The 20,712-nt window shown below is 37.5% G+C and overlaps 1 protein-coding gene across 2 annotated transcripts in view; it reads right to left on the reverse strand.

Moving 5' to 3' along the window:
• Garem1 (GRB2 associated regulator of MAPK1 subtype 1) overlaps window positions 1–20,712 on the reverse strand; it is a 174,789-nt gene that overhangs the window by 96,634 nt on the left and 57,443 nt on the right. The gene's annotated exons all lie outside the window — the stretch shown is intronic.

Below are 20,712 nucleotides of genomic sequence, written 5' to 3' on the forward strand. Positions count from 1 at the left end.
ACAGAACTGGAAAGACGAGCTAAACAGGCCTGTCAGCAGAATGGCCACAGGATTTGGCTTAGGTTCACGTTAGTAGGAAATGGGGCAAGAGGTCAGAATTGTAACATAGTAAAGGCAGCTCACAAAGACTTCTAGAGAAGAGAGTAGGCTTGGGGTGCTTTCCGTAGAAAACACAGTGCTCGAAGCAGTTCTTTAGCTCTCTCGTCACCCTCACTCCCATTCTCACTGTTCCTATGCCAGTTTTCACTCTGTGGAAGAAGTTCTCCTAGCAGACATCAGAAGGGGCATGTTTGGCAATGTTTTCTGTATGAACTAGTCATCCCAGTTTGTATGTAATTTAAAAGCTCTATCGCCATATTTCTACTATCTCTCTGTACTGTAGGTAAATCTGACTTTGTATTTTTAACTAGAGAATAAAAAGCTAATAGTAAAATAGCTTAGGTATGAGTGCATAAAACTGTGTTATCACTAGCTAGGGCTGTTTCTTGCTTATAATGTCAATACTCAGTATTTTAGTTATGGAGGTAAAAACTAGGCTTCATTTGGAAGGGATTCTTTTTTACCACTGTGATGGATAGAATACTTGTGTCCTTCTCCCTGAAATTCATTAGTGAAACCTAATCCATGAATGGGACTATTGCCCTTCTAAAGAGACATTGCAGACACCTTTGCCATTCCAGTAAGAAGTTACCACCTATGAACTAGGAAGTTACCCTTGTCAGTCACTGAATCTCTCCATGCTTTGGTAAAGGACTTCCCATATGAAACTGTGAGAAAATTCTGCTATTTCCAAGCCACTCAGTCTAGGATATTTTTCTTACAACAGCTTGAGGACAATCACCATGTAACTGAGACTGGTATGCAGTTGATGAAACCCTTGAATACAGACAAATAAGGCTGTATAGAACTCAAAGTCCAAAACATTCTGATGGCAACCAACCATGATTTTCAAGGAAATGGACAAAAGGAGTTATGGGCAACAGTACTTAGTATATAGGGCAGATAGCAGAAATAGCAGAATTCCTCAGTGGCCATGTGCCCCTTTATTTTCAATCACTGAAATGCATAGGAAATGTACAATGTGAAAATTTTTCTTTGGGTAACAACCTATTCATAATCATTCTTTGGTCTGAGTAGATTACAAAAAGAAAAAGACATGAACTTTCTGTTGCCACATGTTTTTCTATGAAGACTGACAAGAAACAGCACAACCGTGACTTTTTCATGTCTTTATGAGACCTTTACAAGCAAAGCCACCTGAAAAGAGGACATGTGGAAGATGATACCAACGTGGAACAGCTGTCACCTAATGCGCTCTGGTTGCCCACAAGTACATCAGGGAGGCAATGGCTAAGGGTGGTCACTACATGATGTCCGGACTTTTCCCAACCTCCAAAGGTAATTTTCCACCATCTGTATCACAGTAGATAGACTATATTTACAGTCAGTGGTGTCAACTGATGGGAAGCCTTCTATAATCATTTTTGTAAATCAGTCTTAAAGGCCTTGTAAAACTACAGATAAGAATTTCTGGTAAAACCAATATATTACTTTCCATTTAAGAAAATCCCATGAACACAGTACCCATTACTGATGGACAGCAATTTTAGAGACTTCATTTTTCCAGGACACTAGATGCATACATAAAACCTGGTATGAACAACAAAGAATAACAATGAAGACAACAACAGCAATACCTTGGTGTTTGATTGCTGCCAGATTTCATAAACAGAGCTCTTAAGTCAGTCCCCTCAATGCTTTCACTTCCAACAAAGACTGTGAACTCAGAGTCACACTTTGTGTTTCCTGTCAAATGTTTCATGCATGTTTTTCAAAGACATGAAGGACATTCAAGTAGATGTTAGAAAAGTGACACTTTGCTGAAGGCAAGGTGAGGCCATAAGACCATAAATCCTCTTCTGGGAAGGTAGCCAACTTTCACATTGTCTTCACTCATTATATGTGCAATTACAAGAGTACAGACTTTTGTTTGTAGGTCCATCTTCTAGATGTAAGTGTGTATACTTGGATCAATGACTTAGCTTCATGCGCTTTGCAAGTATCATATCCTATTTGGCATATACCCATATAATATTCTATCTCTAGGATAAGTCACAATGATAGTGAACAAATACACAAGATCTTACAGTAAACTCTTCTTAGATTTATGTTAACAGTACATAGTACCAACTAAAGCAAATAAATATTTGCATTAGTTTTCAGCGGCAACTATAGAAACACATGTACATTAAGGTAAGAAAGAAAGGTGTGAGAGGTAAAAGGGAAGGGTCTAGATGATGATAAAAATAATAAAACTGTGCTGTGTAACATGTGCCTTTGAAAACATTTATATGGTGAATAACAGATATTGTAATTCAATACTTTTTCATGAATTCAACTGTTCAGCCACTGTCTACTATGGACCTATCACAATGGCAGGTTCTGTGAAGAAGGCAAAATAAATGAGATATACTCAAGAGTTGACAAGAACGCAGAAGACACATATAAAAGATACTTTACAAAAAAAGAAACTTTACATACTCAATTGGCAAACATAATCCCTTATGATATATGATAAGAAAAAAATGTTCTTCTAACTAGGCGATTTAAGGCAAGGGCGTTTAGCACAGCTTAAAAGATCAAATACCATTGTTTTAAGTACTTACTCCAAAAAAGCATGCTGAGTATACATAGGACTATGAAAATCTAGACATATGGAAAGTAATGCTTTGTGAAATAATAGTTCTTTATTATTTACAAAATGCAAACAGCTAATATTCTACACCTAGCCATGTAATATTACTATAATTATTTTTTAAATTTGGGAAATACGGCTTAGAAATAATAAAGGTGCCTTTTGAGGTTGCAGGGCTGTAAACATAAATTGCAGATGCAAGCACTACAATGTACACATTTGATTTTACACTACATATACCCTCAATACCCAAAAGAACAAGGCTAAATACTAGGAAGGGAGGTGTTGCTGGGAAAGGAAGGTTAAATCCCAAGCTACAGGAGTTGTTTTTTAAGCAAGTAATTCTGAATCTGAGCAATTTCTGTATCTTATTCAGAATGATTGTAACTGGTAAGTGAAAAATCATTTCAGAAATTGTTTATTCTAAAGCTGCAAACTGAAGGGATGTTTTCCTTGAATAAGGTCTTACAAGACACAACATCATAATGCTAGTGTTTTGTCCAATTAAACTGAAAATTACGTGGTTTAAGGCAATGGTTTGGAAGTCATTCCATTACTAAATAAATCACAAAATATAATATGTGCCTGGCTTTTTAGTCTAAGCATATCTACTTCATATGAAAAGTAGTCAAAAAGATATTGTCAAGATTCAGTACTGAACTGTGTAAGCTTGAGAAGGATATTGAGGGAGGAATGGACAGAGGGAGGGTTATTAATGGGTAGGGAAATGTGGTTGAACAGGAATGATTTCTAATGTTCTACTGTACAATGCATCAAAAATGGTTGACAACAACTAATTGAATACTTCAAAATAGCTGTGTTTCCCAAATTAAGAAATGATAGATACCTTATAAGGGTGACAGTACTATCATCTAATATTACACACGTCTACATGTATTAAAATATCATACCAAGTCCTATAAACGCATACAATTATTATGTATCAAACTGAAAACACATTAAAGTAGCTATAACAGCAGAACTTAGTGTTTAGTATATTTAGGATAGGCTTCTAAGACTAGTTAATCCTCCTGACAAGAGTGTGAGGTAGTTACTGTTATCCTTGTTTTATAAATGGTGAAAATGAGACAAAGAAAGGTCAGGGGACATATGTAAGAGGTTGAGCCAGGAAAATAAGCCCCCCCCCCCCCGCTCCTTTTTTTGGTAAAACACTCTCTGTGGCTGGAGAAAGTTGTTAGGCCACATAAGGGCAGAGGCCCTCATCTTGTTCTCATTTCTAAAGACATCAGTAATATAATGTTTTAAACCATAAGAAGAGGGCAAGGTATGAGCCAGGGCTTTTGCCTGAAATCTCAGAGGTGACACAAGGTTTATCCACCTAGACATCTTGGAGCCTATGTCACTCAGGGTCTTGGGTTAGTTTGGCACTTCCCAGCTGCGCAGCGTGCAGATAGGGGACAAGTGATGGGAAGAAAGTGTCCCCCTGTTAACATGCTTGATGGGTACTTGCCAGAACACAGTGGCTCCTCTTCTGCAACAGGAAAAGTGCAGCACTCCGATTTTCCTTGAAGGACTGCTTTTTCTCAAACCTTAGGCACACAGAGAAGGACTTTCCATATGGCAAGAGGAACACAAGGCTTTCCCTTCTGGAACAGCTCTCTTTAAAAATGCTATCTGTGAGCCCTGGCTGGCAAGAAAGTGAAAGGTAAGAGAAAGAAGGTAAGGCAGAAAGAACAACTGCCTCAGTCCATGTGCTGTCATCCCTTGCTTCATGATTCATAAGGCCCCAAAGTTATGAGAACCAATGACAAAGGAATGTGCTGTATGTTCCTTCCACTTTATGCAATTTGCTAGCCACAAAGGGCCACCTAACCTGTTGTCAAAGACTTATCCGTGAAACAAAGCACAGCATCTTGAGAATAAACTCACTGCTTACAAAATACAGCCTGAGCCCAGAAAGTCCACAAGAGTTCAGATCTAGACCCTGTAGCAGGCTGCAGCCTGATTACTTAGGCTCTACAACTAGGTGGTTTGGGGGTGGAACCTCAAATTTACCACCTACTGACTAGAAGACCCAAAGCCTTGGTTTCCTCATCTAGAATGGTTTCTGTATTGAATCAGAGAATGGTGATATGTAGCACCAGACATGGGTCACATAGTAGGTGTTTCCTACTGCTCACTACTGATGTCTTTTTATTTTATTTTTTATTGTGAAAATACCATATAGAGGGGTTACAATTACATGGGCAAGATAATGCATACATTTCCTATCAAGCATTGTTGCCTCCTCCATTGTTTCCCCTTCCCATCCCTTCCCATCTCCCACTCCCCCCACGTCTTTATTTAAAATAAGTTTTTTATTGTGAAAATACTGTACAGAGGGGTTACAGTTACATGAGCAAGGTAATGAATACATTTCTTATCAAGCATTGTTGCCTCCTCCTTTGCTTTCCCCTACCATCCCTTCCCTTCCACGTCCACAAGTATACTCCTATACTCCCCCCTACCCCAAATTGTAAAGCTTGTTTTCAACATACTGTCTTGTACATTTCATTGTTACAATGGGTCAAACTTGTATCCCTATTTAAACATTTTGTTTTTTCTCTTATCCTCCCCCTATACTGACATCAAATACAGTGAAAACAGGGGTTATACTGTGGGGGAGGAACATACAAAGCAACAACAAAAAATCACATGGTACCTTATAAATATGTTAGAAACAACAGCAAGAAAGAAAATACCACTTGTGTTCCTATCTTGGGGTTCATTTCACTTAACTTCATCTCATAATACTGATGTCTTGACTCACTACTACCAATGGTTCTCCTGCTCTTTGTACATCCTGCCCAGTATCCAGTAGGTATTTAACATGACTTATTCAACTCATGTCTGAGTAGATCCACAGATCTACCTAACCTTGTTAAGTGTTATTTATTTGTTTATTTATTTAGTCAGTTGTGGGGCCTGAACTCTAGGCCTGGGAACTGTCCCTGAGCTCTTCAGCTCAAGTCTAGTGCTCTACCACTTGAGCCACAGCACCACTTCTGGCTTTTTCTGCTTATATGGTGCTGAGGAATCGAACCCAGGGCCTCATGCATGCAAGGCAAGCACTCTACCACTGAGCCACTTTCCCAGCTCCCCCTTGTTAAGTGTTATTGTCTCTCCTCCTGAGATTAGCTTTTTTATACAGTTATTTCAACTTAAAAACGGAACAAAACATGTAGTTAAAATGTTGGGAAGGGATAAAGACTTACAACAGAAGACAGTGATTCACTCTGGGGGAAATCAAGGAAAAGAGGTCTCACATCTCAAGTAGGTAGAGCTTGTTTGCCATTTTAGAGCTTTCAAAATCTGTGTATTTGTAGGCATTTACATTCTTTTTTTTGAAAATGGAAGAAATAAAAAATAAGTTAGGATAGTCTGGAAGATAAAGTTTTATAATAAAGGATTGCTCCATTTAGGCCCCCTGAATTTTTTGGTCTTGACATGACAGTGATTATCAATTTCAGGCAGTGTGTGTGTGTGTGTGTGTGTGTGTGTGTGTGTGTGTGTGTGTGTGTGTGTGTGTGTGTGTGTGTGTGTGTGTGTGTGTGTGTTGACATGACAGTGATTATCAATTTCAGGCAGTGTGTGTGTGTGTGTGTGTGTGTGTGTGTGTGTGTGTGTGTGTGTGTGTGTTGACATGACAGTGATTATCAATTTCAGGCAGTGTGTGTGTGTGTGTGTGTGTGTGTGTGTGTGTGTGTGTGTGTGAAAACTAACATAAGCTTACAATCTGTTGGACATTTACTTGTTTGTCTGTTTAGGGCTGAGCAACAACTGGTTGTTTTAGCAACCAACTTTATAACACTAATTTCATAGACAATATCTGATAGTAGCTTCTGTCTAAAAACAGAATGTAAAACTGATTATGATAATAAAGAAAAGAGTGATAGTAACTTCATTTTTCTACTTCAGCATCACTGGTATTTGGAGGCTGGACATTCCTAAGTGGCCAATCATCCTGTGGATTTTAAGAGACTCAGCAGGTTGCACGGCTGCACCTCCACTGTCTCTGGAAGTTGCCAAATGTAACTAGGGTGGGAAAGTGGGTGTAAACTTTCAACTTGGTTGAAAACCACTGGTTTATGTTAAACAAAGAAAACAATCCTTTTTCTTGAGGAAGTAATAGTGTTATTACAAATTATGACACATTAGACACAGTATAAGCAGATATTAGGTTTCGATCGTAAGTTGACCTACATCACATATATTCTTCACAGAGGAGTTTATTATCATATTCAGAATATATAACCAATGTATTTCATGCAACTTAAAAAACTTAAGATTTTTTTTTTTATTGTAAAGCTACTATACAGAGGGTTACAGTTACATGAGTGAGGTTATGAGTACACTTCCTCTTGAACATTGTTACCCCCTCCATTGTTTTCCCCCTACCATCCCCTCCCTCCCTCCCTTACCCGAGGTTCTTTTTTTTTTTTTTTTTTTGATTGTGATTAAATGATTACATAATTTCAAAGTCACAAGTTCATTCTAACTTCCCTGGAGCAAATTGTCTACCACAGTCTGTAATATATAACAGTGTTCACATGTTATATACCATATTTGTGATCAGCAGCATGAGGATATTTAGTAGTGGTTCAACCAGATGAGCGGGAGTTCTTTGTTTCTTAAGTCCTGTTAGTTTTGTCGTATCACCTAACCTTTTGGATTTAGCATCCACTTATGAGGGAGACCATGTACTGAAAAACTTAAGATTTTTGATAATGAAGAGTTCCTACTGGATATAGGAAATAAATGTCAAAATACAGGTAAAGTGCCAAATCCTTATAGTAATAACCTTTTAGAACCTGGTATTTTTTGTTTGCCATGTTTTATCACTTCATCCTGTATTCTAAATACATTACCTATGGAAATTCTAACTCTAATATACTAGACAGACCCAAGATTGAGAAAGATAAGAGCATTCTCTCCAGTCTTAAGTAACTTTTACTAAACCCTCTGGCTGTCCCAAAGATTAAGGATTTTAAAAAGAAACCTGAATCTACTTTCTTTCTCTCTTATTAGGAAAAATCTTAAATACTTTTTGTTGTTGCTATTGGCAAATTCTATCTTAAGGGGAGAAGGTGTTTTAACAATAAAGAAAATGTTAGAAATAAAGCCATTATAAAAAAGATGCACAGCAAGTGTGAAGCCAAAACGCAGGAGCAAGGGAAAGAGAAGAGGAAGAAAGAGAGGGAAACTATTTCCTTTTAAATCGTGTAAAAAAGTTAATTTTTATTCTCAGGTTTATTTTTCTCTCCCATTTCCTTATTTCTCATATCTCAATATCTGTTTTTACCTCAACCCCACTAGCCTAGTCCATAACTTCATTATCTTTCTTTTTTAAATGAACACATGTGTTATACAAGATGATTTCATTATGATAGTTCCATATATGCACACAACGTCCCTTGATCAAATTCATCTTCTCTATTGGTCTTGCTTAGCCGCTCCCCCATATCAGGTCTACTTCAAGAACTTTCTTAAGAGGCTATTCTATCTGCAGTTTCCCACTGTCTTTGCATTCCTCACTTTGATCTATTAAACTCACACATAGAGGACAGTAGGCTAGCTCACCAGTAATCTTTTAAAAACACAGATTCTGTGAAGGACTAACAGGGCACAGAGGTTATAGTTCTCCTTATTCTGCCTAGGAATCATTATTCATTTTTCTTAAACTAGTCTTCTAATTGTATCTTCTAAGTTCTCCATCTCCTTTATGACACAAATGATTTAAGCTATTATTATTGTTGCCTACAGTCTAGCTTTGTGCATGATGTTCTGGTCTAGGAGGTCATTTCTGCGCATGTCCACTTAAAGGTCTCACCTTCCATTCCCAGACCAAAGCTCCTTAATGCACACTGCCAAGGAATTTGGCTTGTATCGCTATACCAGTACTTTCAAATACCTTTCCTGTCAACATCAGATATAGAACTGTAAGAAACCAGACTTGTTCATGTAAGCATTATGCCTACCTTTGGTCCTCAGCTCCACCTTACAGTCCAAAAGGTCTTCAGCTACTGTACTATACTGTACCGCTAGGCACAGTGGCTCAAGTCTGTAATCCTAGGTACTTGGGGACTAGAGATCAGAAAATTGCAGTCTGAAGCCAGCCTGGGTGGAAAGTTCTAGAGATGCCATCTTAACCAATGGCTGGGTACAGCTATGTAAACCGATTGTCCCAGTTAGATGGGAAGTATAAACAGAAGGATCAAGGTTCAGATAATTCCTGGCAGGAAGTGAGACAATCTCAAAAAATAACCTATGCAAAAACTATCAACCTAGCAAGTATGAGGCCTCAGTTCAAATGCCTATGCTACAGAAAAAAAAAAAAATTTAAAGTTTGTCCTTTAAAGACAAATCAACTTCAGTTGGGTTAAGATCATTTTGTAAGCCTTTAAACTAACCGAGAGTATACTAGATGCAGATAGGATCAATATTACTTGAATTTCTTCAAGGAGCATTCAGTAACGGGAAGAATAAGAGCAAGTGCCCCAGGCATGGAATGTTGTAGGGATTCTGAAAAGCCAGAAAGAAAGGCTGTACCTTCATGATGTGGAAGACTGGGAAAAACTTCTTGAGGAAAATAGTATTTGGGGGGTAGGACAGTAATGGGGTAGGACTCGAAAGTGGGCTCTCTAAGCACAAGAAAGAAAACGGAGCAAGACAGGACACAGTAAGCAACCACAGCCTGTGGGCTGGTGCCTACTGGGGTGTATAATGGACAGATTTCAGGGCTAAACAAGAGTTTGTATTGACAAAAAACACAACCCTTGAAAAAGTCCTAGCCAGTACACAGAACAGAGTTGTACTTGGGGAAAAAAGAAGATCTGAGTACAGGAGGAAAATATGATCAGAGCAGATGAGAAACAGTTAGGCAGGGTGAAAAGGAACTTTGGCTTGTTTAGGGAATACAGAAGCAGAGTCGACAAGACAGTACACAGTTACTTTGGGGGCGAGTTGGAAAGGGCCCAAGAAGGATGAAGCACTGGAATTTCCACACAAGGTATCTCTAGTTTCACATATGAAAACAAGTTGGGACTAGGAAATAGTGTTAAGAGTCATATGAAGACAAAAAACTGCCTGCCATTGAGTATTAAAACTAAAACTACTAATGAAATACAAAAGGCATCACTGGGCAAATGGAACATTTCAAATTATCTATGTGGGCACTGTATTTCACTTAACTACAGTGATGCTGAACATCTAGAAAATAAAAGTTCCATGTTTATTATGCTCATCTTACACTCACTCATTGGCTTGACTCACAAGGGACAAACCCCACTAGCTTCTGTGAACCAGTTCTAACAAGTTGGAGGCACCATGTAACGTACACCTTTCTAGAAGTGAACGAGGAAGTGTCTGAATCACCTCTCCTCTTGCGCTAGATGGCAGAAACATGTGCACCTATGCACAGTATACTTGGCCTGTTGTTTTCTATTGAAAGTACACAGAACCACCACTGCCCAGATGTGTCAGTCTTCACACAAAGCCAGCACAAGACTTCCTTGGGTAGTGAGTCATTAAAGGCAAGTGATTTTAATCCTAAAAAACAGTGGTGACATCAGGAAGTTTTAGTGCATTGCAATCACTTTTGGAACAAATTATTAAGTCTATTTTCTGTGAAGCTCAAGGAAAACCCTAAAAGCTAGAAGAAAAGCTTTTGGAAGGTCACACTACTTCTTAGAGGTACAAATCCAACATGGAAATCAAATTATGAAGTGAGACAAGTACATTCCTACCCATGCTATAAACACTCCATTAACAGTGTGGTCACAGGTGGCTTATTCAAACTTTCCACCTGATGTTGATCACATTATCTCATAGGTTACATTACACTTGAACTGGAGTTAGCCCTTTCCAGTACCAACTTCCCATTAAGTACCAAACCAGAAGCAGAAGAGAAACAAAAACAACAGCCTAGGAGTTTTAAACTCTAAAGACCATCCCTACTTTGTGTTAAGAGTTTTATTTCTTCTGATTTTGCTTATAGATTTCAGCATATGATTTGCAAGGAGTGTGAGAATAAGGACAGGTTGAATTGTGAAAACATGATTGAGAGACTTATTCTTTTACTATTTATAATAAATTTTTATTATTTTAGTAGTGTTTACAGCACAATTTAGAAAAGCCAAACAGTGCAATACCAAGGAAGTTTCTAATGTATTTGCTCATATTCCCCCTTTCTGTATCTCCCACAAATCTCTTATATTAAGAAAATAAATAAAAAGGTAATTTTTATTTCTTTCCCTCCCTCCCTTCTTCCTTTCTTACATATGACCACCTCTTTTTCATGTAATCTGAAATAGAAAGTTCCCATTCCTCCTGAAGGGGCTTCAATCACAACCTCCAGTTGCTGGAATGTGGCCTGGTGGGGCTGTTCCTGGAATCTGGGTTGGGGGCAGACTAGGTGGGGCCATATGGATGACAGCAGGAAGCCCACAAGGCATTGTTTTATTTATTTATTATTTGAACTTTGGGCAATAAATTCCTTTATCCTCTCTAAAACGTGGTCTTGATCTCTGCTAATCAGTAAGCTGAGTAAGCCTCCAGACATTGCCATGGTTGAGACTAAGGAAGGTTCTACAGAAAGCTACCAGCTAAGGAGGCTCCGTCATTACTTCTTCCAAATTCATCTTCCCCCTCTTAACACTTTCCAGTCATTTCAGTGAGTACTAATCCTCATCAAAATGACCCAGTGAAAAAAGGAACTTTTACCTCAGAGAAATAGAAGACTCCAAATGGAATTCAAAGACAGAGGCAGTAAGATTTTAGTTAAAATATCACCTAAGGAAACTTTGTGCTGGCTGTTACATCACTGAGTCAGGTTTCTTCCTTTTAGTACAAAAATTTTCAAACAGAAAAGTAGGGTACCAAGCATCCACATTTCCATTCTAGTTTTAACAACTTCAATAGTTTCCCAATTATTCACCTGCTTTGTTTGTTTTTACTTAAGTACTTATTTTATAAAGTGTGATTACATGTCACCCTCAAAGATTTAGTGTCTTTAAAGAGTATATTTTCTTTTTTTTTTTTTTTTTTTGTTGGTTGTGGGGCTTGAACTCTGGGCCTGGGCGCTGTCCCTCAGCTCTTCAGCTCAAGGCGAGTGCTCTACCACTTGAGCTACAGCGCCACTTCTGGTTTTCTGGTGGTTTATTGGAGATAGGAGTCTCACAGTCTCTCCTGCCCGGGCTGGCTTTGAACCACGATCCTCAGATCTCAGCCTCCTGAGTAGCTAGGATTACAGGCGTGAGCCACCGGCGCCCGGCTAAAGAGTGTATTTTCTAACAGAGCCATAATACCAGTATCTCAACTAACAAAATCAAAATGATGTCAAAATATCATCTCATCATTAAATATAATTTGCATTCAAATTTTCTTGGGTTATTATTCATACCCAATGAGAAGTGAGACTAGCCATACCAAAACAAAAACCAAACATCAGGGTCTATCTTTAAGTTAAGTCTTCTAGCAAAGGTAAACATTTATATGATTTCTTTATTCTTTATTTCTTTATTCTTTTTCACACCGATATGGAAAAGATACATCCACCCTCTATCTGACCACAAACACTATGTTAAGTAGCTGAATTTTTTTTTGTCGATTGTAGGAGAACTCTGTCCCTCAGCTCTTCAGCTCAAGGCTAGCATTCTACCACTTGAGCCACATTGCCACTTCCGGCTTTTTCTGCTTATGTGGTGCTGAGGAATGGAACCCAGGGCCTCATGCATGCAAGGAAAGCGCTCTACCACTGAGCCACCTTCCCAGCCCAGAAAAATTTTAAATAATTTAAATTTAAATAACTGAATAAAAAAGTGGGGAGGGGGATCAGAAAACAACACTGCAAATGGGGATCTGACATGCTGAGTACTTCCTGCTGAAAGACACTAGAGGAGTTTCGAGAAGCAGTCTCTGGTTTTCTCTTGCCTGCTCTCATTACTCCCCCAATTCAATGTCTCTTTCCTAAGGCAATTTTATGACTGAAAACTAGAAATTCCCTTCCCCCAAAGCCAACCATATTACTCTAATCTCCCCCTTGGCCCTGCCATAACAGATTCTTTACCTTGTCTAATAGTGGCTCCTCATTCCAAAGAGGGTCCTGTGTTTTCTGTGAGAAAGAAATGCCATACAGAACTGCAAAGAAGAGTTTATATGAATAAGCCTTGCTCATACCCTCTGTGAAATTTACAACCTTTTTGTCTAATTACATTTGTACATGATTATCCATTCCTCATCAAATCTAGGCATAAAAATAGACAATTAGGTAATTTTCACTGGGGTTGGGACTTCATTTTAACATTACAGAGTCATGTAAAAATAAATCTGCTATGCTTTTCTTTTGTTAATCTGTCATGTGTTATGACTCTCAACAGCAATCTTTTAACCCTCACAAATACCTGGGGAGGGGGGGGGGGTTAGTGGAAGAGACAATTTCCCAGACACTAGGCTATTACATTAGTTAATTAGTTTTCCTCTCCTCTCTTCTGAATCATTCTACCTAGGAATCATTCTAACTTAACCTAGAAAGACTCATCAGATTATATTAGTCTCTAAAAATGAAATATTAAAAAGCCTTTCATTCCTCTGATCTCTCTTGCTTCCCTTTAATACTAAAATCTTGATGAAAATAGTTGATCCCTGCTTGCTGTCTTACTTGTCACTCATTAGATTACCTTCTCCGGTAATCTAATTTTCTTCTGTTTGATTCATTCATTTAGGCTGCTCTGTTGAAGATCGCCAGTGCCCTTAGTAAAATGCCTTTTCCCAGACCTTCAAACTTTCCAGGTCCAGCAGAAGCCATACCCATCAACTCAGGGGTCTCCTGGAAGTTCTTTCTGTCTCTGCTTTTTCCTGGTAATTACTGGCAGACTGGACTATCACCTATGTGCAGATGACTTACACATCAGAAAGTGTCATGGTTTAGATACCTACTTAATTTGACTAGAGTCAGAATATGTTTTCTCATCATACTGACTAATTCTACCAGATCTCTCCTCCCTAGAATCAGTAGATGCTTTCTATAATTCATGCCCCATCCACATAGAACACTGTGGGCATGGCTTAGGTGGCACACACTGGCTTAGAAAGTAACCTCTAGAATTTGCCAAGAAGGGGGAATAGCTCTGGAGCTACATATCCTGGGTTCAAATCACACTTGACTCTTGGCTGTGTAATCTTACAAGATATATAATACCTCTGATTCTCAATCTTTCCTTTTCTGAAACGTACACAAAAGAAATGAAAGTAAAAGCTGTTAATAGCCTGCAAAGGAAAAAATAAGCTCTCAGTAAGTATTAGTTATTGTTAACTGTGACCCTTATGGTTAGTCATTAAAACTCAGTTGTTTGTTAGACAACCAATCTGTACTATTGGGAAAAGTGAATGGGATACAGGAAAACTTAGGACTTTTATAAAAGGAAGGTCAGTTATGTTCCACTTATCACAGAAAGTTTATCCCATAGAACAGAAAAAGTACACAAACTGTTGTTCAACACTAGTAGTTACTTTTGTAAACTGTGATTCATACTAATTAAACTTGCAACCCAGGAGAATAAAATTAGCTTGTTTTAACATTTCCTTTTGTTCAGTAATTACAATTCAAGGTTATGTTAGGTACTGCGTTATAATTTTGCCCGTGAGACAGACACTGCACATCCCACATTTTTTTTAAAACAGGCACTGCTGACAGAAATGCAGGTGCTGCTGACTAAGGGCCTTGAAAACTGCATAAGCAATTCTCTCAACCTTGTGCACAAGTGTCACTTCTTTCTGTATATACTGCAGCTGGGAGGGAAAGGACTGAGATCGCTTTATCTTGTTATAGATTCACCAGATTTGCAGGAAGATGAAAATTTAAAAATAGAAACCAAACATGGCTGGAGTTAATCTCAGATGCTTATGTTCAAGCACCAATCTGTTCATCCATAAGGATCATAAGCGTTCCATGGAATGATTTACAATTTCATAAGCCCAGTCAGAATTCCATTACTTGGCAAGCTGGCGGACCACAGGTACAAAGACACTTTACATTCTGATTCATTCGATTTCTCAAAGCTCTACCCGCAGAATCTTCTTTGTTGGTTCTCATGAGGTGGTAAAGAAAGGGATTAGATCTCCCCAACACGTTCTAGGGTAAATTGTCTATCGTGTATAACAGAGACAGCACTCGGGGATAAATATTTCAGAGGATATGGTATTTCCAAGTATTTGCAGAACTTTAAGTTTAGATTACATGTTTTAAAAGTGTCAAATTACATTCATGATTCATATTTATATTAGTATGAACCGAATCATGTTATTTTATTAACCTAATCATAATCTAAATTAGGTTAGGGGCCTTTGGAGGGTAACATGAGATTTGCTTTTGTGGTATTAATTTGCATTTCCTGGACTGACTACTCCATATTTCAGAGAAAAAATGAATTTAATTTTTCTTTTAAAAATGTGATCTGTAAAATGAAAATCATTTATATTGCCTAGAATTAAGATATATTAGGTATTTTAAATTAATTTTTAAAAGAAGAGCTTTGTTCAGCAGTGAGGGTAAATGAGGGGAAGGGTGGATGTGTAGGGTGAATTAGCCTGTGTCTGAATTTCCAAGCAATTCTGAAGCTAGATGTTCTGAATATGCAGAATGCAGTAACAGTCCTGAGATGGTCATGCATGTTCCTTAGAAAATCTCAGCCCCTCTGGCAGCAATGAGAAGTTAAAACTTGAAAGAAGATGATTTATCTGTGATGCCTTCTGAATAAAACACATGTAAAAGCATCAATGTCTTTTCCAAGCACTATGCCAATTTTTCTGAGTACTTTCTCCAACTGTGTGAAAGAAAAATACATGATGATGACAGAACACATTCTGTCTCTTGGAATTGATTATTGTACCAAGAAAACTCCTTTTCTCCAAAATTAAGCCTATTTTACCAGAATGAGGAAAGTCTTTATTTGTGTAAAGCACATCTAATCATTTCAGAAATCAGAATAAGGAGCTTCTTTTAACTACCATTTCAGAATGTAGTTCTCATGCAAACGTCAAGTTATATTTAGCTCTTCTCAAAGTTTTCTGAAATTATTTCTTTTCACACGAGGAATGTCATGAAACTTCTCCGATATAGACTATGTGAATAACACAGTGAATTTCTTAATGGTGCTGATTCTATAAATTTGCCTATATTCTTCAAAAATGTTTGTGTGTCACAAAACACGAAGACAGCTAAGGCTGCTCCAGATTCAAGCAGGCTAAAGACATGACAGTGAATGATAAGGTATAGCCTCTGTCTAGTTATAGACCTGGAGGCAAAAAAAATAAAATAAAATAAAGTAAAAGACACTTCTGGGACAACAGCTGAAATTGAATGCGGACTGTAGATCAAAGTATTAAGTCTCTTAAATTTGCTAATAGTACTGAGGTTATATATCCTTGTTTGAGTGAAACACTCAAATGATTCAGAGGAAAAAAATGCATGTGTATATATTTGTAAGAGAGCTTGGAGAAGACAGGAAAAAAATGATAAGGTAAATGAGTGAAAGGAGTATATTACTTCATTTTCAAAATTTAAAAACTATGTTTATCGCAGCATTATTTACCATAGCTAAGATATGGAACCAACCCAGATCCCCTCACTAGATGAGTGGATCAAGAAAACGTGGTATATACACACAATGGAATTCTATGCCTCCATCAGAAAGAATGACATTGCCCCATTTGTTAGGAAATGGAAAGACTTGGAAAAAATTACATTAAGTGAAGTAGGCCAGGCCCAAAGAAACATAGGTCCCATGGTTTTCCTTATTTGCAATAACTAGTATATGTCTGAGACAAGTAGAAATGGTCAGATAAGTTGATGTTAGAAGAAATGAGCCCCAAGATAAGGACTCAAATGGTTTTTCTTTCTTGCTATTGTTTCTAACGTATTTATAAGGTGACTATTTTGTTGCTTTGTATGTCCCTCCCCCATGATATAACCCTTGTTTTCACTGTATTTAAAGTTGGTATAATTTGGGGAGGGGAAGGGAAAAAACAAATTGTTTAATAAGGATACAGGTAGACCCATTGCAACAATGAGATGTACAAGATGTTATGATGAAAAATGAACTTTACAACTTCGGGGGGGGGGTGCAGGAGAACGGGGGATGGGGTGGAGATGGGAAGGATGGGAAGGGGAAACAAAGGAGGAGGCAACAATGCTTAATAAGAAATGTACTCATTACCTTGCTCATGTAATTGTAACCCCTCTGTACAGTATTTTCACAATAAAAAAAAAAGTAAAAAAAAAAAAATCACTCACAAAGATACACACAGTAACAACAACAACAACATAACCCAGAAATATTTTGAGGGTTATCAGTGTGAACTAGGTGTGAACAGAAAAGTAATTAAACTTGTAAATAATAGTACAGGAGACATTTTATTAGTTTCATGACCATGATAGTAACCATCGACACTGATGGAGCAGTTTAAAGGAACTGTGCACTCTGGAAGGTGCTCCACTTGTATGACCTCTTTGAATCTTTACAACTCCCTTTGGAAAAAGGTACTGTAATTATCTCCATTTTACAGATGAGGAAACTAAGTAATACAGATAGTAAATAGTACAATCATGAACCAAGCTAGATTGTTTGATTATAAAACTGGTGGGCTTTGCTATTAGGTTAATTTGTTTATTAATAACCTGTTTATTAATTTTCCTAAGGAATGAACAATTAATCTCAATCTGATGAAATTTTGACATGTATTCATGGATAAGGGTTTCCTCTACTAATTAAACTTAGAGTACATGTAAGACAGAGATAAATGATGTTTTTGGATTCCATAATATACTTTATGCTCACTTTCTTTTCAAAAGGCTGAATTTCATAATACATATATTCTTCAAAACAAAACAGATGCCACTGTAGACTGGATGAGGTGGTCTCAGTTACTTGAGAGCCTGAGATAGGACAATTTCTTGAGCGTAGGAGTTGAATACCAGCCTGGGCAATCACCTGAGAATATAGTTGACAGTGGGCAGGTAAGTATGAAGCTCTGAGTTCAAACTCATGACCACAAGGAAGAAGAAAGAAAAAAGAGGGAAGAAGGAAGGAGAAGGAGAAGGAGGAGAAGAAATTATTCACATCCACAGGGCACTTAAACCGTGATACCAAATGATCACATCAGATTGAAGATTGAAGAATGTCACTTTTATAATGTATCAAAGTGCTGGGCCCTCTTGATTCCCTATTAGCCATAGCAAATCATTAAATCTGTTCCTTTTAACTTTGTAAAGAACGTTTCTTGGCAATTTTTAAGATGTGAGCCCCCAAACAAAATGACACCACCATCTATTTGTACCTCAAGACTTCTATCTACACTTCTTGCTCAATCAATTCAGAAAGGACAGCTTAGAAAACTTAGATGGGCATTCAACACCAACCATCCATTTTAATTTGCCTAATGGAAATGACCTCTCAAACCATTTGATCTTATTTCAAGTTTTTTTTTTATCCTTTCTTTCCTCTCCTTTTAATGTAAGGTAGTGTGATCTTAGTGTTCATTTTTCCTTTACTCTTGGCTCTTCAATTCCACTAAAATGAATGTTTACTGCTTGTAACATGATGTTTTTTCCCCTCACAAATAAAACATAAGCTGCTGAACACCTGCAGGAAGCCGAGAGGCTTTAATACAACAAGTTAAAATACTAATGTATTTACACGTATTTAGGAAAAATATAGCATCTAACACCATAAACACCTATTTACAACCCAGGATGCATTTTCTATCACAGAGAAATTTAAAATCTTCAGAACTTCTGGAGGTAGGGCCCAGCAATCATGTGTTCCCTATGTGGAGCCAGGCGTGAGATTCTGAGATCAAACATCCATGTACATTATTTGTGTATAGAACAAAAGGAGGAGCTTTTTTTTTTTTTTTTTTTTTTTAGAACTAATCATTGTATGTGTATAAGCGGAGGTAAAGGGACTTGAACTCAGGGTCTTGAGTTTCTAGGCAGATGCTTTATCTCTTGAGCCATGCTCCCTAGCTCTTTTTGCTTTTAGTTATTTGTTGAACCGTATATCAGATATTTATGGCCAGGAAAGGTTGGACAGTAATCTTTCCATGTATACTTCCAGTATAGCTGAAATGAAAGGCAAAAGTCATTGTGCCCGGTCCTCTACAAACTTTTTGCCCAGACCAATCTCAAACCATGATCTCCATCTCCAAGACAGCTAGAATCATAAATGTGAATGGCCATGCTTAACTGATCTCATTTATTAAGGAGTGTATAGTCCAACTGGTATGTGAAGGAAGATATGTATGTCCACAAGAAGAAGAAATTGAATGAATAGTAATGACATGTGCCAAATGAACATGATATACAGTAAGTATATCAAGAGACCAGTGGGGGCAGCAGAAGACCTGCACGTTTCAACCCAAAGACAGGCTGAAAAGCAGCATGTGCTGAGGGAGGCAACTCAAGTGAGGCAAATGGTATAAATGTGAAATATCCAGTGTGATCAGGAGGCTGTGACTAATGTATCTCAGGTGAATGGCTTTTCAGAGTAGAAAGACTGAAGAATTAGGCTAGAACTCTCAAAGGCCTTAAACAACAAGGTAAAGAATCCCCAAAGAGAGCTGAAGAAATAGCTCTGTGAAGCATTCCTCTGTGAAGACTGATTTGACAGAACTATTCACAGAGGGTTTAGGGAAAGACTGGAACTTGGTCTACTAATGGAAGAATACAACTAGGTAGTCATGTATGTGATCAAACAATGCAGAAATTTGTTTCTTTGCAGTTTGGGACAAAGACAGAGTTAGAGCCTGCTAAAAGTAGTGTAGATTTCCCCTGTTGTGAGAACTTTCTGGAGACTGTCTGGAGGCTACGTGTCATTCTTCACTCCTTTGAAAACTGGCATCACTCCTATTACCTGACTCCCAATCTCACAAATGAATATCTTTGGCAGTTCAATGTTTCCCTTTTTCCATGAAGGCTACTCAATCAGGAGGTGAGGTATTATAAATCTAGAAGGAAAAATTTAAGTCATACAAATTCTCACAGAAATTCCCTAAGTATTTTTTGAATAAGAAGAATATTTTGAGAAGCTCATACCAGCAATCAAAACTTCTGAGAATCCAAAAGAGCGCCAAATTTCATTGTATGAGGATCATTTGCTACTATTTTAGCAAGGACTTTTTCCAAACAGACAACCTGATAGGCATTTTAGAAACTGGCTAGTTTAGTACTAAGCAATTTATAGTTAGTTGGTTAAAATGTTCTGCTGTAACTAAATTAAAAATGAAGATGAACACAGAAAGAGTTATGGTCCTTTATATAATGAACTGTAAGTGCCAGCATGAAGTATAAGGTAAATTATATACATATTTTCTTTTTTTAATTTAGTTTTATTGTCAAGTTGATGTACAGAGGAGTTATAGTTACAGTAACATACGTAACATAGTGAGTATATTTCTTGTCAAACTTGTTTTAGTGCACTTAGAAGCTACTAATATTGAAAGTGTATTCAAACCATTTAAGATATCCCAAGTTCAGTTTGGGCCATAGAATGTGCTCAATAAATTTGAAGTCACTAAGCTGAATAGAATTTAAAGGGAAAACAAGATAGCTGTCACATGCATTAGAGAAGAGAGGTCCTCTCCATTGCTGTGTTCTAAAGGTCTAGTTGACAAGAACAACACATCTAGGTACCTGAATTTCCCATACTCCTAAAACCTGTAACATTCCATCATGAAAGGCACCTTTTGGAATCACTGCATCAGTGTTATTCACAAAGACAATGTTCAAGTTGTACACAGATCTGCTTGGAGATCAGATGTTCACTACACATGCTGATTTTAATCCAAGACTGCAAAGTTCTTTGTGGTTGTAAAAATTTTCATCTTACAAATATCTAGCTGCCTTAATTAGAAATATCTACAACAAAATGAGTCTGAGATTTTACTCACTGATTTAAAAAGTGTTTGGTTCTTGTTTTTTGAAGTCATTGTGTTATCTAGTTTAGAGACAGTTTCTACTTATG

Source organism: Dipodomys spectabilis, unplaced genomic scaffold, assembly GCF_019054845.1.
Source record: "Dipodomys spectabilis isolate Male_0828 unplaced genomic scaffold, ASM1905484v1 ptg000024l, whole genome shotgun sequence".
NCBI classification, from domain to species: Eukaryota; Metazoa; Chordata; class Mammalia; order Rodentia; family Heteromyidae; genus Dipodomys; species Dipodomys spectabilis.